The following is a 24664-nucleotide window of genomic DNA, read 5'->3' as shown; positions in this document are numbered from 1 at the left end:
TACATCTGCAGGTTAACTTTCTAAAAGTGGAATTGTTGGCTCAAAGGGAATTTGCAGTTATAATGCTGCCAAGCTGCTCTACCTAGGGGTTGTACCTATTTAAACTCCACAGCAATTAATGAGAGTATCCTGTTCTGTGAAATTAGCAACTTTTCTTTCTTTCCCTCTATACTTGGGGGTCCTTGGGGAAGCATTCATTTTGGAGAATACCTGGCACATTGCAAGTGCTCCATAAATATTTGGATGGATAGAGAAGTGACTGGCTTGGTGCATGGCTGGATTGGTGGGTGGGTGGATGAGTGGAAGAAAGAAAGGTAGGAAGGAAGGATGGATGGGTAGATGAATAGATGGGTGGATGGACAGATGGGTGAATAAATGGATGGGTGGAAGGTTAGATGGGCGAATGAGTGGATGAATGGATGGATGGATGGATGGATGGATGGATGGATGAATAGATTACCCCAAAAGTCTCATTCTTATAGGGGCCAAGACCCAATGCAAATAAATAAGAACTCGAAATTAATTATATCAGATGTCCTTATTATACTCTCATAGCACATTTTGTGCTCTCTGGGAGTGGCAGGAAGAAATTCAGCCATGCTTGGCTGGAGGCAGGGCATTCACAATGGCCATGTTAGTATAAGCCAGGGCAGCTCAGGCTCCTGAGACTTACCACGCTGACCACTGTCAGCTGCTCTGCTGTTTGTTCATGAAAACAGAGCTGCCTCTCACTCTGAAGTCTGCAGTGACAGCTTCAGAATTTCAGTAGCAGGGCTTCACTGTTCCTACTTTAGTTTTAAATCATAGATCCAGGGGCACCTGAGTGGCGCAGTCAGTGGAGCGTCCAACTTTTGGTTTCAACTCAGATGGTGATCTCAGGGTCCTAAGATTGAGCCCTGCGTTGGACTCGGTGCTCAGCACAGACTCAGCTTGAGTTACTCTCTCCCTCTGCCCTTTCTTCCTCTCTGTCTCAAAAATGAATGAATGAATGAATTAAAATAAATAAATAAATAAATAGTAAATATTACAGAGCCATTAAAATAGCCAAATTGTGTAAAAATGCTTTTATCCACACCCTACATAAGATGGAGAAAATACATAGCAAAGAAGAATGCCATCATTCAGTGTGGCTTTGAGATGATGGGAAGGTAAAGCCCACCCCTACTCTTGGCCTGTGAGCCCCCAAACCCTCGGTGCTTCTCTGATCAACTTTTTCTCACCAGAGCTCCAAATCCTTCCTTTCTGAAAACGTTGCTTCTTTATTCTTCCAAGGACACGGCTGGCTGAGGGATTGGATGAAGAATTTGGCTCCCCTCCCTGCTTGTTCCTGAACAGATCTCCTTAAGCTGCATTTTGGGTTTATTTCCTAGAATTTTTGCCAGTCAGGCAGACCCCAGGGAGGCACATGGGAGCATCAGGAGGAGAATGGAGTCCCACACTCAGAGCCAAAGCAGCTCCATTGGTAAAATAGGATGCAAAATAACATTCACTTTTTCCAGTGTAAATCTAGAATTTATATTTTTTGATGGCAACTTCAGAAAATGCCAATAAAACAGAAGGAAATAAAAGTTACCCAGGCCCCCATACAGAGGTTACAACTCTTAACATTTTGGTCAAACTAATTTAATAGTCCTTTTTCTATCCCTGTAACTGGTTTTCATCATGAAAATGGCATCATATTGTGCCAACTTTTTGGACCACTTTTCTCTATTTGATGTTTAGTGAGAGTCATCTTCTCTCTTTCTAATAGACTGCCATTATTTTTAACCACCAGGTAATAATCTACTGGATGACTGATTTAACCACCTCCTCCTATTGGCTATTGACACTGTGTTCCTTTTATTTTTTTAAAGATGTATTTATTTATTTTAGAGAGAGAGCAGGGGGAGGGGCAGAGGAAGAGGGAGAGAGAAAATCCCCAAGCCGACTTCCCGCTGAGTGTGGAGCCTGACACAGGGCTCCATCCTAGGGCCCTGAGATCATGACCTGAGCTGAAATCAAGAATCACTCAACTAGACCTGTAGCCACCCAGTGTAGGTGCCCCTACACTGCCCCCTTTTATTATAAAAGATACTGCTGGTAAGAATTACAGTCTCTTCAAGAGCTTTCTTTCCCTCCTCTCCTGAACATCTCTGAGGTTTCTCAAGGGTGACCCCACCATAGTTGGCACGGGCCAAGGAAGAGGGAACTTGCCATTGCAAAAGGCTATGGGTACTCCTCCTTTAATCCTACTGAGGGTAGAGCCCGGGGTACCAGGGGATGTGATCCAGGGCTTTGCTGCTGCCCTGATGTCTCCTGGTGTTCTGGTCTTTTGCAGTTCCCACTGTGATCTCTACTTTGTCCTTTCTTGATTTGTCTCCATCTGGGAACAAAGCCTTACTTTAAGTTGCATGACACAACCAAGACTAGACCATCAAGTTTCCCAAGAAGTTGTTGAACATCCAGGAGGGATTTACAATCAAGGATGCAATGTAGTTCTGCTGCTAGAGATGACTTCTCTCAGATCCCTCTGGCTCCAAGGCCATCCTGTACCAGCTGCCCTTGCCTGGCTGCAGTCCTGCCTCCAAGCCCCAGAGGCAACAGATCCCACCACCGAGGGGTGCCTGAGACCATGCCTATACTCTTGGGTTGAGCTCCCCTTATCTGAAATGCCACCTTTCCTGGCCCTCTTTCCTGTCTGCGATCAGACAGGGGGAATTGTGGCAAAAAATTAAGACCACCCAAATAAGAATAAGCAAAAGCGATTTATTCAGAGTTGGCCATAAAGCAAAGGGTGAGCCACAATCACTTGCATTTGGCAGAAACTCAAGGACAGGCAGAGACGTGGGAAAGCTTTATGTCAGAAAAAAGGGACAACCTCACGTGTGCCCTGAGTAGAGGCTGTTGGCCCAGGAAGCTGGAAGTGGGCTACCTGGAAGAGGGTACTCTATGTGATTGGTTAGGGGGTTTATTTTCCTGTCCATGGTTGGTCGTCATTTGCAAGTAGGGGCAAAATTAGAGAAGCTGGCCATTCTCTCTTTCTCTCTCTCTCTCTTAAAGCTAGTGGTTCTTGATCAAGTCCTTACCATGCATGGCTAGTGGCATGGGGCTGGTGAGTTTGTGAATCAGAATTCTGCTTTTGTATATGCTCTGCCCATTGTCCATTTGTAAAATTGGTCTCAGAATTGTCCCTCTATGGGAAGCCCTGCTGGGGGCCTGGCTCTTTGCCCCAATGTAAGGCAGTGGAATCAGAATAAAATCACCCACCATCAGTACCTTTCCCAAAGTCTAAGTAACTGAGTCTTCAACAGCATTGTAAGAAAGAAAAATTTCCACTGACATCAACACTTACCTTAACTGATATTACATAGCCACTGTCTGTCCTGTCTCATCACAAATGGTTGCAATCAGCTAAAGTTGATAAAAGACCACAAACTCATAGTGACCCTGAGCACCAGATCTCTCCAGAAGCAAGTGAAGACTCTTTCCTGCCCTCCAGATCTGTGTACAGAGGGACCCATTCGCCCTGTCCACAAGGCTAACTTCCAATCCATAATTAGCACAGCACCATGAAAATCCCTTTCTAGCACTTAACACTCCTGACTTCACTCCCTCTGTGCATAATCTGCTCAGCGAAATTCCATTCTTTTGCATGACAGGTTAATAGACTCGATTCTGTAATTTTTTTGTAAACTCTGGCATTTGTATTTTTTATTTTATTCTTTATTTTATTAAGTAGTCTTGGGATGCCTGGGTGGCTCAGTGGTTGAGCCTTTGGCTGCCTTTGGCTGCCTTTGGCTTAAGGTGTGATCCTAAGGTTCCAGAATTGAGTCCCACATTGGGACTGCATGGAGCCTGGTTCTCCCTCTGCCTGTCTCTGTCTCACTCTGTCTCTCATGAATAAATAAATAAAATCTTTAAAAAAAGGATTCTCTACACCCAATGTGGAGCCCGACACAGGGCTTGAATGCATGACCCAGAGACCAAGACCTGAGCTGAGATCAAGAGTCAAGAACTTAATTGACTGAGCCACCCAGGTGCCCCAACTTTGTATGTTTTTGACCACACCATTTGTATCACCTCCAGTACATAGCTGGGGTTGGACTCGCTCAAGCTGGACCAGGTTCTCTTGGAAGCGGGACCTTCTCATCCTTCCAACAGCCACCAGGACTTCTGTGCCAGCTCCCCATCAGCAATGCTCATCACCAGTACACAGCAGTCCCCAAAGACCTGCGGTAGGACCTAGGCCTCCTGCACGGTGCTACCTAAACAGCATACAGAAAAAAAGAGAAAAAAAATCCTCCTACCTGCCCAAAATGAAACAGTCTCCAGGGAGTTAAGAGGAGCTTGGCCTAACCATCTGTGTTCAGGATAACAGCTAGTTCACAGATTTCCCTGAAATAATTGGCATCCACTTGCTTTGCTCTTGTGTAGCTGAAGGGCCTATTCAGGTGTTTTTTTCCAGAACAGAGAAATAGCTTGCCTCAAAGAGCATTTAGATCCCCACCATTTGCCAAGTAGAAGACTTTTTCCAGCTATGAAATGAGAGTTTTTCCAGCCTCTGCTAGTCCCAGTAGGGTTTTTTTTTTTTTTTTTTTTTATGGCTTTGTGGGTATTAGGCAGGACAGTCTGTTATATCCATGAAGGTAGAAGGGTATAATCCACCACTTTTTGATCAACAGATGTTCCTGGTACATTTAAAATGGGGCTTTAATTGGCATACAAAAAGCAAAAGTTTCACATATATGATATTATAAACATTATGAGATCAGGAGATGGTTTTGTTCATCACTCATTTGCACAGGGTAATTTCCCCAGAGCCTTGATAATGGTGGATACCCAATAAATACATTTTGATTGAGTGAACAAAGTCGATTTCCTAGGAGCGTTATAGATTAAGAGAAAGATTTGGGGAACAGGTAGTCAAGGAGCCCTGAGATGTGCATACATTTGTGAAAAGAGAGGGAGGTAGGGAGGAAAGGAGGGGGGAGGGCCAGCAGGTGAGGAAGAGAGGGAGAAGGAGAGGAAAAGTAGAGGACAGGTAGACCGGAGACAGACAAGCAGGTCTTCAAAGGAAACCCTGATCTAATTTATCAACAAACTGAACGTTCAGAGAGGGTAGATCAAAGACAGATGAATTCAGGCATGAGAACAAAGGGCAAGGCCTGGGGACCTTCTCCATTGCTGTATGGCCTGAGGCAAGTGACTTCACCTTTCTGACCTTGGTATACTCAGCTGCAAAATGAGGATCACTTCAGAATCTTACTCCTGAGCTCATCCATGTAAAGCACTAATCAGAGGATTTAACACAGAGTAAATCCATATAAATATGAGCTGCTGAAAAAAAAAAAAAGGCTATGTTTCACCAAATCTACAATGTTGTAAGACACGTGTTATTTCATGAACCACTAGCAATGAGACAACAATGCCAATTATCCTATGACAACATTTTCGTGTCAGTGGATAGTAAGAAACATCCTGATTTCAGAGATGTTAAGATGTGGGAGAAAATGTGCATCTTAGAACCAATGAACCATAATATAAAGATAAAATTCATCTCTTTCTCAGTTATGCTCTCTGGGACAATTTTGTGACTCTGGCAATGCTTTTTTTTTTTTTTTTAATTTATTTGACAGAGAGAGAGAGAGCAAGCATGAACAGCAAGGAGGAGCAGAGGGAGAGAGAGAAGCAGACTCTTTGCTGAGCAGGGACATGATCCCAGGACACTGAGATTATGACCTGAGCCGAAGGCAGATGCTTAACCAACTGAGCCACCCAGGTGCCAATCCTTTTTTTTTTTTTTTTTAAGATTTATTTATTTTTAGGGGGTGCCTGATGACAGAGAGAGAGAGTGCAACCACAGAGAGGCGGAGGGGCAAAGGGAGAGAGAGACAGAACCTCAAGCTGTCTCCCTAATGAGTGTGGAGTCCAACACGGAACTCGATCTCACGACCTCAAGATCATGACCTGAGCTGAAATCAAGAGTCGGACACTTAACTGACTGAGCCCCCGAGGTGCCCCTCTAGCAGTCTTTCTCAAACACTCCTTCACCCACAGAGTGTAGACCCCAATAGAACCTCCAGCACCTTCTCACTTTAGAGAGAGCCAAGGCCCCCTGGGCTCCCTCACAGAGGCCAAAGCAGGAGTGGAGTGGCTGTACCTTCTCCTCTGGCTCAGACTGAGCTTGTCATCTTCCAGCCACACCGCCTGTGTTTACAAACCTGGCTGGCTCACTGAGCTTTTGGTATTCACCCTACAGGATTCAGACTTGTCACATTAAGGAAAGAATCCAGCTTTACAAGACACTCAGAACCTGACCCCACTCTCTGTGATCTTTGGCAACTGCTCAGGGTCTGGATTTTTAACCTCCCTGGAAAGACATGATTCATGCCTTTCTTCTCAACACTTGACATCAACCTCCCAGAATCAGCTGAGGCCTCTCCAGAGGGAAACCAAAGAGTGTGTGCATTTCAGAACCATCCCCTTCCACCAGAAACAGAGGGTGAGGGTGTAGGCCAGGCTCACCAGCAAGGAGATGTGAGTAGAGGTGATCTAGCTCCCAAGTCTGACTGGACCATGAGGTAAATTCCAAAAATAATAAGTCTGAAGCAATGATCTCCAATCATGGTAAAGGATAATGATCGACCACTACTTGTTGAAAATTTATTGATTATGTGCCAGATAATGTTCAACATATTTTATAGCATTACCTTATTTAAAACTCATACCCCTTGGGGCACTTGGGTGGATCAATTGAACTTCCTACTCTTGGTTTCAGCTCAGGTCATCATTTCAGGGTCCTAGGATTGAACCCTGTGTTGGGCTCCACACTCAATGGGGACTCTGCTTGGGATTCTCTCTCCCCCTCTCCCTCTGCCCCTCCTCCCCCACACACTGACACAAACATGTGCTCTCCTTCTCTCTGTCTCAAAAATAAATAAATAAGGGGCACTTGGGTGGCTCAGTTGGCTAAGCATCTGCTTTGGGGCCAGGTCATGATCTCAGGGTCCTGGGGTCAAACCTCACATCAGGCTCTCTGCTCAGTGGTGAGTCTGCTTCTCCCTCTCCTTCTCCCTCTGTGTTCTTTTTTTTTTTTAAGATTTTATTTATTTATTCATAGAGACAGAGAGAGAGAGAGAGAGAGGCAGAGACACAGGCAGAGGGAGAAGCAGGCTCCATGCAGGGAGCCCGACGTGGGACTCGATCCCGGGTCTCCAGGATCACACCCCAGGCTGCAGGTGTGAACCGCTGCGCCACTGGGGCTGCCCCTCCCTCTGTGTTCTCTCTCGCTCTTGATCTCTCTTTAAGTAGCTAATAATAATTTCCATTTTATAGATAAGGAAACAGAGCTAGAAAGAATTGGAATGAGGATGTGAAGCCAGGTAGCAATGACTCTTATCTATGATCCCTGGGGAGAGGGTTGGGATGAGTGGTGTCTACTAGAGTCTGGTGACACTCTTCATGCTTAGCAACAGGGAAGGGGCTTGAAAGGGTTCCACATATTGGGAAGATGATAAGGTTCTCAGTCCACCATCTAAGCATTTATTTTTCACTCACATATCTGAGAGTTATTTGGGGTTTGGCTGACCCAGGCTGGGCTCAGCAGGGTTTGGCTCAGGTCAGATTGGATCCCCATCTGCTCCATGTGTGCCTCATCCTCCCTGGCCTACAGTCTGAATCAAGAGTCATGTTCTACGCATGCTAAAGCGGGAGCATAAGCGGACAAACCGCACAAATGCGTTTCAAGTCATTTTGCATCATGCCCTCTAATGTCCTGTTGGCCAAACGATATGGCCAGACCCAAGGCAAGGGGTGGGATACAGAGCACTCCTTACAGATGCACGAGGGAACAGATACTTGCTGAATGATGGTCTAACATGCTACATCTTCCTTGTGGGATTTCCTCCTTCTGAGTACCTTATGATCATCTGACCATTTGTAGGGTGGAAACCATTTCCCTGGCACAGACTAGGTCAGGGCACCTAATTATTGGTGCAAGCTTTCCCATTTCAGTTGTAAACTTTGGTCTGCTGTCTCCAGCTATAAGGTGAGTTCCTCCTCTGAATTACAGTTCTCTAAATGGGAAGCCCCTTCCTTACTGAGGAGTCCTTATACTTGGGAGGCAATGATCTCTAGGCTGCTCAGCAGGTGTAACCCCCTGAGGGCCCGGTGACTGTGCCCGCCCCTGACTTTCACTGAAGGACCTCTCACACCTGGAACCTGTCCACCAGTGACCCCTCTAAGCTGATCTCTTTCTCTCCAGCTTGCGGTCTGGGACAACTCCATGGGAACATGGATTACTCACTCAGCCTTAACTTGCTGGCTTAAAAAAAAATCCTTAATTGGCTACTCCCTGCAGGTAAGCTCCTCTTCTTGGCTTTTCTCGGGTCCTTTGATGTGCTTCTCTCAGGGAATCCCTGTGGCCCCATGACAATGAGAGATCCACTCTGTTTTCTGATCTGCAAACACGTATGCTTTCTTCAAAAAGCTTCTTCATTTTTCTTTTTTCTTCTTCCTTGAGTTCAAATATCCAGGTCATTGGGTCTTCACACGGCCCCTCTCAGCAATCCAGAGTAACTGTTGGATATTCGGGGGCCCCGAAGTTTCCCTCCGGGTGTGGCAATCCCCCTAAATTGTTCCACAGGATCTAGCAGGGATCAGGCTCTATTTCCCCATCTTTCCCAGTCACCATCATCTCTCCCACTGGCCCACCAGGAGCCTATTCTAATGAGCTTAATTTCCCTAGCTGATGTTATCCATTAATCCGGGATGAAGAGCAGGGCATGAATGCCTTCTCCCCCTTCCAGTACACCCTATCAGAGGGATCTCAGTGCTACTGCTTGGCTCTCAAGCTTCAAGAAGCTGCTCCCTTGCTTCACCCTGTGACACATGTATCCAGGCGGCTGGCCTGGGTTGGGGATGCATTTGAGCAACGCTCATAATATCATAATCTTTCTACTCAGAATCCCTTTGTCCCTATGACAACTCGAGCTCTGCAGTTGGAATAATGTCATCATGCCAGACCGTCTCTTCCCTTAGGGCGAGTTCTCTCCCAGAGTGATGGCAGGGGTCACACTCTAGGTTCAAGCCCAACCCCTCCTTGTCAATCAAATTCAAATCCTTGTTTACAGGAAATCATTTTGTTTATAGGAAAATAAGTTATGAATCAATCCCAAGCATGACCAAGAGGAGGGGATGTCAGGGAATTTGAGATGGAAACAGACCCGCTTCTGCCTCAACCAGACCCCTAGCACATCCCCAATGGCTGAAAAGTCAATCTTTCCATGATTCGTGATTAGATTTCCATTTGGAGTTAACATCTTTCCAACTGCTGAGATCTAAAAAGGCCTCTGGCCCAAGCAGCAGGAAGATGGGAACCATTAGCATCATTATGAATGCCCTGTATGTAATTTCAAGAGAAAATGGTCAGAAATTGGTGGTGAGGAAGGAGGGGGCCACACAAACTAAAATGCCCCATGTCCTTTGCCCATGGCTGTAGTTGGTGATGTCCTTGGGTTGAAAGCGTCCCGAGCATGCCACCTCTCTAGGGCCACCGTCTATCTTCCTGCCTGCAGGAGCCAGGGGGTACATTCACAGGAAACCAAGGTGATTAGCACAAAACTGAAAAATATCCCTTCTGAGGTAAGAGCAAAACCTGCAATTGCACTGTACTTGACTGGCTCCGGCCTGGGAACCCACCGACTTTGCACTCACCACTATGTTCTGCTACAGAACATTCCAGCTCCATCTGGCCACTGAGCCATAAATACTATTCTCTACCACCTGACCAGAAGTCCCCGGGAGGTCATGGAATTCCAGATGGAAGGCTCAGATGATGGACAGACTGTGTCCTTCTCAGGGTCCCAGGAATCAGGGACAAATGAGGGAGCCATGATCAGAGGGGAGCCATGTCCCATGAATGGACAGAATTTTCAGGAAACCATGGGTCACCTGAGCAGGCATTTCTCAGCATGTAGGGCTTGCAGCCAGGTGACTTCAAGGCGAGGTTCGTGGGGGGGGGGGGCATTCCCCTTTGGGTTTCAAACAATAGTAGCAAATCATTCCCTTTACAATTAATTGCCCTTCATCTTTCATTGGTCTCTAAACTCTAACACCTGCTAATCTGTCCTGATTTAACTAAGAGCCACCAAGCCCCCGGGAAAGACCCTTAGGCTGGCACTGGTTTCCAGCCAAAATTCGGCAACTCTTTTGTTTAAGACTTACACCTGGAAGTGGCATAGCATTGCCTCTGCCACAGGCTATTGGTCAGAGGAGCCCCAGGGCCAGCCAGATGGCACAGGAGAGAACACCGTAAAGGTGAGAATATTGGGAGCCCGGTTCCCTGGCGGCTGCTAATATGTACACATCCGCTGTGTCCTCGAGTCTGAACTGCTCACTTCATGATAGGGTCATTTTTAAAAACTATATTTTGTTTCTTTCAGATATTCCTTTAAGCAACACACATCAGCTCAGGTCCACTTTCTGTGGGGTCCGGAAATCGCTGAGGCACAGTCTCATAGAAGGTTGCCAAGGCCGAGCCCCTGGGCTTGCTCTGTGTCTGATCCCCACCGGCCCCAACCTGGCCCCAGACACCGAGCAGTGTCTCTGGGCTCAGCTGGTGCTCAGGGGCAGAGGGAAGAAAGTCAGGGGAAGGAAGCAAGAGGGGCCAAGGCCCCCACATGTGGGCTGGCTGCCTTCTGAGTCTATCCATAGCCACAGTGGTGAGGTGGGGCGGTGACAATGACAATAAGAATAGCTACGGTTCTAGAGTTCTTCTGACATGGCCAGCCTCCATCCTTGTATCGTATGCCTTTATTCATTTAGTCCTGGGAGATAGGTGTTCTTCAGAGGAGGAAACCAGCTCATGGGGGTGAGGTGGCTTTCCTGAGGACACAGGGCGATTAAATCAAGTAGATAGGATCCCAGCTCAAGCTTGTCTGGATCCAATGACCAAATCTCTAAATACCCTCATACACCAGAGGGATTTCTCTGACTTTCAGACCACCCCTGCCCTCCGGCCCCGCCACCTCTCCTCTGGGTTCCAGTTGGCCTGATTAGGTCCTCATTGGGTGTGAAAGGCAGAAACACTAATTTAGAAGTCCCTTCTCTGGGGTCTCAGAGCTCCCTCCCACCTCCATCCCTTGGTGTGGTTATTGCCTATTTACCTGCCCATGATCCTGCCAAGACACGGGCTCCCAAGGAGAGGACTGCGTCTACTGGACCCCCAGCTCCCAGCATAGCCACAAAAGGCAATCCAGTCACACACCTGCTGAATGGGTGAGTGAGTGAGCGTGCTCAGCTTTGCACCGGACACTCTGAGGAGTGAACACTTAGTATAAGTTCCCTTGCCTGCCTTCAAGGAGGTTCAGTTTTAGCACAAAGTTCTAGAGTAGTCAGGAATACTAGCAGCCGGGTCAGGAGACTGAGTGGTGAGTCCCGCCACCCCCTTCCACCCCTGCGCCCACAAGTCAGTTAACAGGCTGCAAGCTCCACATCCCCATCTGTAAAATGGGGAATGATGTTTCCTGGTCAGGGTCTTGTGGGTTCCAGCATGACAGCAAATGGAAGCATTTACTGCAAGCGGCCGACAGAACGAATGCATTAGTGAAAGGGGGTGAGTGAACAAAGGAACATACTCCACATTGCTCAGGGGCCAAGCACTGGGCAGAGGGCAAGGGGTTACAGAGTCGAGGGGCTAAGAGTTTGAACCCTAGTGTCAGACTATATAGGTCTGAGTCACTCTGCAGCTCACTTGCTGCATGACCTCTCCAGCTCTGTTACTTCCTCTGGAAAATGAAAGTAAGAGAGCACCACCTTCCCAGCCTGCAGTAAGCGTCAGCTGTCATTAGAGATCAGGGCAGTGGGGAGCCAGCCCTGAGCCCCTGTTTTCCTGCCCCCAGGGGGCTGGCCTTAAGAGGCTGTGAATGCCCCTGTCTTGGCAGCTACTAGTTCTGGAAGGTCTCCAAGCATAACTCAGATCCCGCAGAGAGAGAATCTGCAAATGAGGCCTCGAGGCCTCCCGTAAATCACAGTTGACCACTCCAATCAGGCGCCGTGTGCCGCTTTCAGTTCCAGAAAAGCCAGGCTCTGTCGCCCGACCCACAACTCCATCCCCTCTCCATGATCAGTGACCCTGGAAGGGAGATGGCTCTGGGGCTGATGTCCTGAGACCGTGTCCTCACAGTCTGCGCAAGTGAGTTGTGAAGACCTCATGAGTCTCCACGCCACTGTCACTGTGAGCCCCCGTCCTCCGCCTCCCCATCCACTTAGACTGGTTGATTCATCTCCTCGATTTAATAAAAATAGCATCCTCCCGGGCTCCCTCCAAGACCCGAGACAGGCAGGAGCCCTCCAAAGTTTAAACCAGGCCAGCCCTTAATTAGTCGGCAACATCAATATCACTTTTTCCCCGTGATTTGCATTTCAAAGTAAATTCCACATCTTGGGCTGTCAGCGTCCAGGAGCCTGGCAGAAGGTTGTTATGTGCAGCAGAAAAAAAAAAATCCCGCCACGGAGCGCCTGGGATTTCAGAAACTCAGCGACTTTGCTGAGGCCTCTTCCCTCAGCGGCTAATTTCGTGCCAAGGCCACTGATTGGCTCCATTTTCCCCTATTCTGTCCCTGGGACTGATTTGCACCCTCCGAGGCCTGGGTGGACTACAGGTCATACACACCACTTAGACTAGTAAATGGAGGACTGACTCCCCCAGTGGATGTGTTTGTGTTGTCTAGACCAAAAAAAAAAAAAAAAAGGTACGCAAAAACCTCCATTTCTGGCTTCTGGAAAATGCAAGATGTGGCCATGCCTAGCTCACCTTTGCTCCTGTGGCAGCATCAATGGGAGCTGAGCAGCATCTGCTGCTTTGAGATGGGCGTGGACACACCAGTTTGCCCCAGTCCTCACCAGTCCCTACTGTCTCATGCCTGGCCCTCCCATCTGCTATGGACTGGCCCCTGTGAAAACTCAAGTGTTTGTCCCTTCTTAAAGAGGCTGGATTGGAGGAGGCAGGACTGGTTAGAGAGGTGTCAGAGGGAGAGGCAGGAAATTATCTATGGCCCATAGACCATTCAGGGGTGAGATCAAAGGGGTTGCCCCTTGAGAAGAGGAAGGGAATGGAGACGAGGTGAGGAAAGCCTCCTGGGGTGTGAAGGAAAAGCCCGGCAGACAGATGGCCTAGGACACATTTAAGCTGTCCCCTTACCCTGCAACCCCAGCCTCTCCCTCCCCCCAGCTCAGACCTGGAGCTGCGAGAATCTCCAAGAGTGGAGGTGGAGTAGAATGCACACCTGGATGAGTGATAGGATAAATGGGTCCCTGCCCAGAGCTGTCACAAACCTGATTGGTCACCATGGACAAGTTTCTCTGGCCTTTGGTTTCCACTTCTGGAAAATTAAGTACCCCAGCATTGGGGTACTGACCTCTGAGCTTCCTCCTTCCCCACCTCCTTGTCACTGTCCTAAGGAGGAGGCTGAGTGACCAGAGGGTCTCTGAGCTCTGAAAAGAGACAGAGTGGCCCTCCCCAGTAGACTTAAACACCTCTCCCTCCCACAATCTCCATCATCTGCCTCCACTTCTGAATTTTAGGTAAAGGGCTTTGCCCATCATGTAGCCTTGCCCCCAGCACATGGTTCCTGGTGAATGGCACCGCTAAGCCCTTCCCAGAGAGAAATTCTGGCATTAACGCTGAGCCTGCTGGGGGCTTGGATCTCTGCTCTTCATCCTGCCTGTCTAACTACAATTCACTTTTCATTCAACACATATGTATTAAGTTTGTTTTAAGTGGCTTTTATGTGCCAGAAACTATGTAGGACCCCAGGGCTTTGATGTCTAAGGAAACTGTAGAGAGAATTCTGTTGCTGACACCACTCCCTCACCGCTACCCTCTGCCACCCCCACCCACCCAGTGTTCCCCACAGGCAGAGGAGAGAATGGAGGTAATGATCATTTATTGAGTACCTGGGGTGTGCCAGGTGCTTGACTCATTCAATCTTCCATTGACTTTCCACAACAGGTCTACATAGATGCTATTACCATCCCCATTTTGCAGATGAGGAAAGTAAGGCTCAGAGACGTGAACCCTCTTAACTGCACTTCACCTCACTACCAAACAATAGGAAATGAGTCTGTCCTGTAAGGTCCTTACTCTTGGGTACTAAACTGTGCTGGATCCCATTATGGTAAATACATACATACATACATACATACACACATACATAAATAACATCAGAATGGTAAGAGTCAGTGTTTCTCTCTGGTTCCACTGTGCTTGGAACATAAGAATATTTAGCACATTTTTAAAAATAATCTCTGCACCTAACATGGGGCTTGAACTCATAACCCCAAGATCCAGAATTGCATGTTCTACTGACTAAGCTAGCCAGGTGCCCCTCACAGTGACTGTTTATAAGTCACTTTCAAATCCTTAAGAGTAAAAATGGGTGCTTATGCATGTATGAAACCCTAGAACCCAGTAAAATGTCCAGGACATAGTAAGTGCTTAAAACAAGTTAGATAGGGATCCCTGGGTGGCGCAGCAGTTTAGCGCCTGCCTTTGGCCCAGGGCGCGATCCTGGAGACCCGGGATCGAATCCCACGTCGGGCTCCCGGTACATGGAGCCTGCTTCTCCCTCTGCCTATGTCTCTCTCTGTGTGACTATCATAAATAAAAACAAGTTGAATAAAGCATACCTGGTTGGCTCAGTCAGAGGAGCATGCAACTCTTGGTCTTGGGGTTGTGAGTTTGAGCCACACATTGGGTGTAGAGATTATTTTTAAAAAGTAAAGTATTTATTTTTTTAATTTCTCTTCCTCTTTATTTATTTTTTTAATAATAAATTTATTTTTTATTGGTGTTCAATTTGCCAACATACAGAACAACACCCAGTGTTCATCCCATCAAGTGCCCCCCTCAGTGCCCGTCACCCATTCATCCCCACCCCCCGCCCTCCTCCCGTTCCACCACCCCCAGTTTGCTTCCCAGAGTTAGGAGCCCTTATGTTCTGTCTCCCTTTCTGATATCCCCTACCCATTTCTTCTCCCTTTCCCTCTATTCCCCTTCACTGTTATTTATATTCCCCAAATGAATGAGAACATATAATGTTTGTTCTTCTCCGATTGACTCATTTCACTCAGCATAATACCCTCCAGTTCTATCCACGTTGAAGCAAATGGTGGGTATTTGTCATTTCTACTGGCTGAGTAATATTCCATTGTATACATAAACCACATGAATGGATAAAGAAAAATAAAGTCTTTAAAACAACAACAATCAAAGTTGGATGAATTGAGTTGTATTGAATCTAACCGAATAGTCAATGGCATAAAATGGGATTGAATGGAATGCAATTGAATTGAATTGAATTGAACCGAATCAAATTCTTGCCAAGTAGGTGGAGACTGAAGAGTATAGAGCAGAGAGGCCACAGAAAATACTATAACCTCTTGCATTTTGCACCTATAATCAGCCAGGATTCTTTTGACTTGTAAGTGATAGCCAACCCAAATTAACATCAACAAAAATTAGAATATACTCGCTCATGAAATTGGAATTCCAGATTGACCTTTGAGATTCAGACATAGCTGGATCCAAGAGTTCAAATTGGACTCTGTCAGGAAACTCTGAGTCTTCATCTTTCTTCTCTGTTTGGCTCTCATGATGTGATGAAAGAACCGTTGGCAATGCTGGATTCATACTGTTCTGTTAAGCTGCCTCAATGGGAAACCCATCTTTCCCAAGAGCTCTGTTAAAAAATCCTAGGAAGGGCTCTGGTTGGACAGCCTGGCTCATGAACTCCCCCTCAAACTGATCACTGTGACTAGAAGGAGGAGATACTTGATAAGAACACATAGCTAGAGGCCCATAGCTGTGGCTGGCCAAAGTTGGGGATAGCCCCACCAAGCCACATGAAATCCACCCCCACCACCCCAGATAGAAGAGTTTGGACTCCAGAAGAAAGTTTGGAAGCTACCAGCAGGAGCACATCACAAAATTTCACTTTTCAGGCCTTCTCCTCAGATGTGGGTGACCTCACTGAACACCCCTTTCCAGCGGCTACTTGAAATACAAACTCCACCTTTCCTGGGGCTTGCTGAGCCCATCTGTCTTTGGTCACTTTCTTCTATCTAGGCATGTCAGTACTGTGTTAAACTGACACTGAATAGAGACAAGATTGTGAAGCTCTTCCCTCCCAAAGCAGGTGCCAAAGGAAAATGATTTATTTTCATTCATCTAGAGGCCCAAATCAGGACATTGCTTCAGTTCCAATTCTTCACAGGAGGGAACAGAGGAGGGGCATGCTTCCTTCTGCCTCTCTGGAAGCCAGTGGCCATGGTTGGGAAACTGCCTTTGGATTTTTCCAGAATTTTTTCCCTAGTTTGCAAATACCCATCCATATCCTTCACAATCAGTGAGGATTCCTGACAGCTCCCTACACAGCTGTGGGCCTGCCCATGGGCACATGCTTTCTGCAAGGTGCTCTGTCCAAAAATAACAAAGCTTTAAAAATTTAAGTGTGATGGAGGAAAAATGTCTTCTTTTTAAAGATTTATTTGTGTGTGGGTGTGTGAGAGAGAGGGATGGAGAGTGAGTGCATGAGCAGGGGAAGAGGAAGAAGCAGATTCTCCACTGAGCTCGATCCCAGGATGCTGAGATCTTGACCTGAGCCAAAGGCAGATGCTTAAGCAACTGAGCTACCCAGGCACTCCAGAAAAATAATTTAATATTTGATTGCTTACATCTTTTAACCCTCCTCCACCTACTAAAGATAATTCTGTGGTTGCCTATTTAGCTCTCCCTCTTCTTCCCCCACACCAGTAGAAAGAATTCTGTGTTAACCATCTGGGTTCCTGAGCTTTCACAGTGCAGAATTGGGTATAAAAAGAACTGGATGAATAAGGAGGGATTCTTACTCTTGTAAGAGAAAAAGAATAAAAGTGGAAGGAAACAAGGAGGAGGAGGAGAGGCAGGATCCTCAGGTGGTTGAGTGTCAGTGGAAAGGGAGTGGTTCAGAGGTAAGTATCAGGAAAATCATAAGGATGCAAGAAAATAAAAATGGAGAAAGAGGACTTTTTGAAGAGTTACTAAGGATTACAAAATGGAATCCTCTTTGATCTTCTCTAAGAATTCCAATAAATATTTGTACTGCTTTCAGGATATATATATATATATATATATATATATATATAGAGAGAGAGAGAGAGAGAGAGGAGAGAGAGAGAGATCAGGATTATACATAATATAATAGTAGTCCCCCGTACCTCTGTTTATCTAACCAATTTTCCCTATTGCTGGAAATTTGGGTTCTTTTCATTTATCGATTTTATAAATAACACTGTGATGAATATCCTTGTAACTAAATATCTGTGTGCATCCAAGATGATTTCCTTAGGATTATTCATTGGGTCCACATTTGGTCTAAGGAAGCCATATAAAAAGCCAAGGCCTGAGGGACTCAGCCCCAGTATTTCCTAAGAATGTGACTTTATGAAATCTATTTAACCTGAGCCTCAGTTTCCTTATCTGGGAAACGGGGCTGTTCATTCCTTCTTCATGGGGTCATTTTGAGGAGCAAATAAGGTAACATGTAAAATTGCTTTGGTGGTCTAAAGCAAGTTCTACAGGTGCAAGCATCTCTTCTCCCCACTTCCCTGCATTATTTGGATGCTCAGACTAAGTTCATGAATTGTTTTGATGAAAAGAGAAATTAAATATCTATTTTTTAAGATTTTATTTATTTATTCATGACACACACACACAGAGAGAGAGAGAGAGAGAGAGAGGCAGAGACACAGGCAGAGGGAGAAGCAGGCTCCACACAGTGAGCCAGATGTGGGACTCAATCCCGGGTCTCCAGGATCACGCCCTGGGCCGAAGGCAGGCACTAAACCCCTGAGCCCCCCAGGGATCTCCTAAATGTCTGTTTAAAAGTCTGCATTGTGTATTTGCATTCTCTACTAAAAAAATAATCTGAAAAATCAGGCAACTTCTCAATTTCCACCAAATTTTCCTGTTTTATTCTCTTTAAAGCCCTTATCACCACCTTAGGTTTTTTTTTTTTAATTATTTACCTGATTTTTAATCTTCACTCTAGAGTTTTAACAGGTCTTTTGAGAGCAGGCACCTCTTTAGTCATATTCTCTGCCATATCCCCAGGCCTAGCCACACACTTGGCACATGTTCCATAAATACTTGGTGATATATGTGCAGAGAGAGAGGGATTAAGAGAGGGATGGATGGATGGATGGATGGATGGATGGATGGATGGATGGAGAGAGGGAGGAACTCCACAGATCAAGTTCTTAATCACCTCCTTGACCTTAGTATTTCCTTTTCTCTTGCTCTCTCATTGTCTCTCTTATCCTATCTTCTTCTCCCACCCTTTCCATGCCCTGCAAGTTGATTGAGCAGAAGAGTTCAGACCAGAGACCTGTATTGCTGCCCTTGCCCTCACTGCTCTTCGGCTCCACTTTCTGAGATCACGGACCACTCTGCCCTGACCTTCTGGCTCCATGTGTCCACTCAGGGCTGCCAGGGGCCCCTGCTGGTCCAGCCCCTGCCCTATGGAACAAAGCTCCCAAGTGTCAGGCCAGCGCCTCTCCCATTAAGAAGCCCACTCACCCTTTACCATGGGGACCTCTACATTCCGAGATGGGTGGGAGGGAGAGCGGAAGGATAGTGAAATTGAGGATGCTTTGGGGACCTCAGCAATGGCTGGGCTGCTACTGGAGAAGGCATTCTCTTTCCTCCTTCCAGGCTCCAAGCACTGTTCTGGGCATATTGGCTTTGGCATCTGCAGGAAGCTGGCAGCAAGCAAGGAGCTCAAAAGGCTGCTGGGGGATAGGGCCAACAGGTAGCTACTTTCCAAGGAAGCCCAGCTCCTGCTTGCCAGCCCAGAGTCACCTGAGGGAGGGGCTTCTCTTGCTCTTGAAAGGCAGCAGACTATACCACCCCCCAAAATGCAGTCTGTTTTAGGCTGTGTCAAAAAGAAAACCACAGGCCCCAAATGGCATCACTTCCCTTAAGGCCTTATTTCAGCAAACTAAGACTTAAACACCTAATTGCGGTTTCAATTTTACAGGAATGTGACCTTTAACCAGTCAACCTGGAATTTCCTGATCAGCACTGGGAAATTTACTGGTCCTTAGGAGGCCAAACTTACCTAAAACAATGCATTCTTTGCTACTATTTTACTATCCCTCCCTGCCCTGCCTCTCTACCTTTACAAACCTTTCCTTTTCTACAGCTCAGGGGAGCTCCTTTCTATTTGCTGGATGGGACTGCCTGATTCAGGAATCATTTAATAAAGCCAATTAGATCTTCGAAGTTACTCAGTTGCATTTTTGTTATTTAACAGTTGATTATTTTTCAGAAATAGCAGACATAGGAAAAACTCTGAAAACCGAGTAAAGTAGAGGTTACTCTTCATAGGAGACATGGACACAAAGGAAATCTCCATTTGTAAGAGTATCTCCCTCTCAGTAACAGGAGGAGAAAGGGACTCGAAATTTCTAGAAACCCCTATCAATGGAAAAAGCAGATTTAAATCTGCACAACCACCTCATCCTTGTTTACTGTGCTTTTTCTGGTCACCTCCCGTAACTGGCCTTCTCCCATCACCATTTGTGTGTAGCTGGAGATGTTATTTAAGGTGGTGGTATGGGCCACTTGGGGGAGTTACTTAGTTTCCCTGGGTCTCTCCCTTGTATATAGGAGGTATGCATGTTATTAAAGTTCCGTGTTTTTCAATTTTTTTATTTAAATTCAATTTAGTTAACAACTAACATATTATTAGTTTTAGGGGTAGAATTTAGTGATTCATCAGTTGCGTATAACAACTCATTACATCACATGCCCCCCTTAATGCCCATCACCCGGTTACTCCAGCCCCGCCACCTCTTCCCTGTCCAATGACCTTCATTTTGTTTCGTAGAGTTAAGAGTCTCTTATGGTTTGTCTCCCTCTCTGTTTTTATCTTATTTTATTTTTCCTTCCCTTCCCCAATGTTCATCTGTTTTGTTTCTTAAATTTCCCATATAAGGGAAATCATATGGTATTTGTCTTTCTCAGGCTGATTTATTTTGCTTAGCATAATGCCTCTAGTTCCATCCATGTTGTTACAAATGGCAAGATCTCATTTTTTCGGATGGCTGAGTAATAGTCCATTGTGTATATATACCACATCTTTATCTATTCATCTGTTGGTGGACATCTGGGCTCTTTCCATATTTTGGCTATTGTGGACATTGGTACTGTAAACACTGGGGTTTGTTTTTCTCCTGGTAACCTGTCTTGCATTCAGGGGGCATCTCAGTCAAAAATCTAGAAGGGTAGAGGAAAAATTATGCTTCCTCCCCCACATTCTCCCCAAGTATCTCTACACTCTGGTCAGCATCTCTCCTTCTCCTCTCCTGTCTCTTATTATCTCTGATCTCTCTCCCTCTCCTCTTCCCACGTCTTCCCCATCTCACATTCTCTTCCACAAGGTGTTATTATGTGGCCCAACAATCTGAGAAACCTCCAGGTCAGGGGATACCCTCCCCAGCATCTTGGGGAGGCCACCTGGTTAAAGTCTCAGTTCACTATGTTCCTTAGACAAACACAAACGGATTTGGGGGATCTGTGAATACCATCCCCCTATATGATACATACATTTTTCCAGGGAAAGGCCTGTTATATTTCTCAATTTACCAAAGGAGACAGTCTTTGATGAATTAATGAATAACTTGGGATAAGGGCCCTTATCCCCAACCAAGCCTCAGTTTCCTCTTCCATAAATTAGTGGTAATGACTTTCAAAGTCTACTTTTTAGAACCCCATGCTCCTGGGTATCTGTTCAGATGAGAAGATGGTTCTGGGTCCAGGAGTCCAGATCCCCACTTCTACTTCTACCTCAGGGCTCTGTGTCCATCTGAAGTACACACAGGGGACTGCCAAGACAGGTTTCAGTGGCACAAATGATTCTAAAACTTTACAAAAATGCTCAAGTATTTAGTACTGATGTCTGCAATTTACTTTGAAATGCATCATAAATGGGAGACATGATAATGTAAGCACAGTAAGGTGCTAATGGTAGATTCTAGGTGGTGGGTTTACTCCTGGTGGTTCATTGATTTCTCTTCTCTCCTGGGACTCCTGACTCAGAGAGAAATAACAAAAAGGACATGCCTGGCTCCGGCACACTGAGGGATCAAGTGTGGGCTGGAATGCAAACCAACATGGTAACTGAAGTGGTCACCAAAAAAACCCAGGCTTTCCATCACCAAGACCTTTTAGGGTCAAGAGACAATGTCCAATGAGATACCCAGCCCATATCTGAACCAGGACAGACAGCTCTGTGGGTCTGTAGGATACCTTCATTGATCTTATTCTGTCTCCTGTGCTCCACTTGGACAAGAATGCTGCTTTTCATGTGTGATTCCACAATCCCTGGCTACCATGCCTCCTCCACTGGTGACAACCACGTAATCATGAATAATGAGCAGTGCCCCTAGTGGGTAACAGCCATGCTAAACTCTCTAGAGACCTTCAACTATTTCATTTGCTGAATAGTCAATCAGCCAGATATTATTGTTCTATCAAATTCACACCATTTACTCACTGTGTGATATAGGCAATTTAGTTAGTCCCTCCGAACCTCAGTTTCCCCACCTGTAAAATGGGAATAATAAAAGATATCTGCCTCCTGGGTTGTTGAGGGATTTTTCCATGCATGCAAAGGGCTTGGCCCAAAGCATGGCTCATGGAGGTGGAGGCTGACTTTTCAGAGAGGTTAGGTGATTTGTTCAGGGACACACAGCCAGCATTAGGGCCCAGGTTTTCCTGCTCCTAAAACAAGTGCTCTCAATTAGTATGCAATGCTTAAAAGTCAGAGCTCTCTGCAGCTGAAAGCACCAGGGGAAAATCTTTGCCTTCCCTTAATTAGATTAAAAGATCCATCATGAGCATGTAAACCAGCGAGCCATAATCCACGGACGCTGTTGCATTTTAAACAGAAAGTCAGAGCAAGCGGTTCAGATGGGACTGAGCAGCTGGTGGCTGCTGACAGCACACACCGTGTTGTTAACCAGCAAATCATTCCTCCCTTTGAGAGTGAGGGCCGATGGGTGTTGGCAGCAGGGTGGTCAGGAGTGGGCTGGAGGCTTAGTAAGGCCACCTCCAAGCTGGTGAGCCACCTTGTGCAGTAGGTGCAAACCACATCTCTTAATGTTCACTCTGATTTTGAAAGCAGGGGGAGAACAGGTGAATCTCTCAGCTCCATGCTTCCTAAATCTGGCTGGGTATCACGACACTTGGAGACTTGACAAAAGTGGACGTTGTTTGGCCCCACCATCAGATGTGGTGATTCAGATGCTTCAGCACGGGACTTGAAGATCTGTATTTCAAGAGCATCATCCTGAAACATTTCTGAGGCAGCTGAAAACCACCACATAGTGTCCTTGAATTCTCATAATGATTCTAAGGATTTGGAATGTTAAAATCTATTTTGTTGATGAGATACTGAGACTGGGAGAGATTGAGGACATTTGCTCCAGGCCATACACCTAGTATATCAGGATTCATTCTACCCTGAGAAGGAGAAAATTCAAAATTTAAAGATAGCTTAAACATGATGAGAGCATCTTTCTCATTCACAGAATCAAAAACTGCAGTGAAGGAGTTCAGGTGCCCAGATTCCTTCTGGCATGTTACTCAGTCACCTCAACACCAGGCTTCCTCCTCGTGGTTCAAAATGGTTGCTCCAGCTCCGGTTATCAAGCCCACCTTCTAGCTTCCAGGAAGAAGGAAAAAGAAGGTTCTTTCTACTCTAGACACCGTGGAGCTTCAGTTGCTTATGACATATGGATGGGGGAGAAAGGATACAGGATGAGGTTGAGGAATAGACAGAAAAACAGTTTGGCTTGTTTTGTTCTGTAAGCCTTCTGTAAATAGTCATTTTTTCAGACAAATATTTATTTTGGGATTTAGCCATTTAATTTATAAAATAGCATTTGTAGATTTCTATGCCTTTTTGAAAAGAAATGTGTGTTCATTATAGAAAAACTTTAAAATATCATCGGGCACTAAGAATGAAAGAAAACCCCACTCATCATCCATATACCATAATAGCCACCCTGTTTTGATCTTTATCCTTTTCATTATTTCTGTATTATACATTAAAACATTTTTTGATTGCAAAAATTAAATCATAGAGTGTCTACTGTTTTTAACTTTTTAGTTTTTAAAACATTTTATTTATTTATTTGAGAGAGAAAGAGACAGCACAAGCAGGGAGCAGAAGGAAAAGCAAGTTCCCTGCTCAGCAGGGAGCCCAACATGATGCGGGCCCGATCCCAGAACTCTAGGATCACAGTCCAAACTGAAGGCAGCTGCTTAACCAACTAAGCCACCCAGGCACCCCGTGTCCACGGTTTTATAGCCTGATTTAAAAAATTAAATGTGACTTGAATTTAAATAAGAAAATTAAATGTGGATATGATTTTAAAAAAGAAAAAAAAAAGGTGTTTCTTAGAAGTTCAAGGCAACAGAGGCTCTTACCATACCATACTCACATGGCCATGTCCGGCTACAAGGGAGATTGGGAAAATATGGTCCTTACTCCCCATTGCAAAATCGAGAGTAGGAATGTCAAGTACCAACTGGCTTGTGTTCTGTATTTCTCATCGTAATCTTTTTTTTAAATTTATTTATGATAGTCACAGAGAGAGAGAGAGAGAGAGAGAGAGAGGCAGAGACACAGGCAGAGGGAGAAGCAGGCTCCATGCACCGGGAGCCCAATGTGGGACTCGATCCCGGGTCTCCAGGATCGCACCCTGGGCCAAAGGCAGGCGCCAAACCGCTGCGCCACCCAGGGATCCCCTTCTCATCGTAATCTTACTAACACTCAACGAGACAGGTGCTATCATCTCTGCTCTGGCGATGAAGACACTGACACTCAGAAGAGTTAGTAGCTTGCTCCAAGCAGATGGCTCCCCCATGGCAGAGAGTTAGGTTTAAACTGGATGGGCTTACTCTGAAATCTCGGACTTCCCCTTCTGGTCCTGACCCTGCAACACCAGCAGAAGGCAGCAGAGGGAACCCCCCGTTAAACAAGACTTCCCCACGGGAAAGATGCCTTCTTCCAACTGAGCATCTGGGGCAGGACATCACAGCTTCCCTATCACCCGGGCTCAGGAAGTCACGGAGGCAGGCTGGTCTGTAATGTGAGCCAACCGCTGGCAATAACCAGGGGAACGCCAAGGCGCCACGTGTGTCCCCTAGCCCGCTGGGACACATAGGCTTGGCTGCTATGGATGAGACACCCTCTGGCTTCCCCCTCAGCCCCTGGGAGGGCTATTGCTCATCGGGTATGGTCTCCACAACCTGAAAATAAGGAGCCACATTGAGAGGCAAAGGAGCATTTATTTTAATTCAGGGAGCACAGATTCAGGTAGATCCCCGGATAGTGCTCCCACCTTTCCCACCTGGTACTAACAGGCTGAGCTGCTTTGGGTCACACATTGATGGACTCCTCTGGCTTAACTGGTGTTAAACAAGCAAAAAAGGATTCCTGGTGTGTGTTAGCTAACTGTTTTGTCTTCAGAAAGTCCGCAACCAACAGTGTTATGATCAGGATATTCACGGTCCTGAAGACTTTTTAAAAAAAATTTAGTCATTTATTTGAGACAGAGAGGACTTGAGCAGGGGGAG

General features: G+C 46.0%; 1 long non-coding RNA gene across 2 annotated transcripts; it reads left to right on the top strand.

Annotated features, from left to right (window-relative positions):
* Positions 1 to 5005: 5005 nt before the first annotated feature.
* LOC129507919 (uncharacterized) lies at positions 5006 to 23160 on the top strand. 2 transcript variants are annotated; one of them, XR_008664101.1, is made up of 3 exons: positions 5006 to 5758; positions 8243 to 8338; positions 22203 to 23160. It is a non-coding gene; the product is annotated as an uncharacterized LOC129507919 (long non-coding RNA). The 2 variants fall into 2 exon arrangements; XR_008664102.1 differs by lacking the exon at positions 5006 to 5758 and having other exon boundaries at positions 5840 to 8338; positions 22206 to 23160.
* The last annotated feature ends 1504 nt before the right edge of the window (positions 23161 to 24664 follow it).

Source organism: Nyctereutes procyonoides, unplaced genomic scaffold, assembly GCF_905146905.1.
Source record: "Nyctereutes procyonoides isolate TBG_1078 unplaced genomic scaffold, NYPRO_anot_genome, whole genome shotgun sequence".
NCBI lineage: Eukaryota > Metazoa > Chordata > Mammalia > Carnivora > Canidae > Nyctereutes > Nyctereutes procyonoides.
Note: the sequence above shows the minus strand (reverse complement) of the source record. Positions and strands in the feature narration are given on the sequence as shown.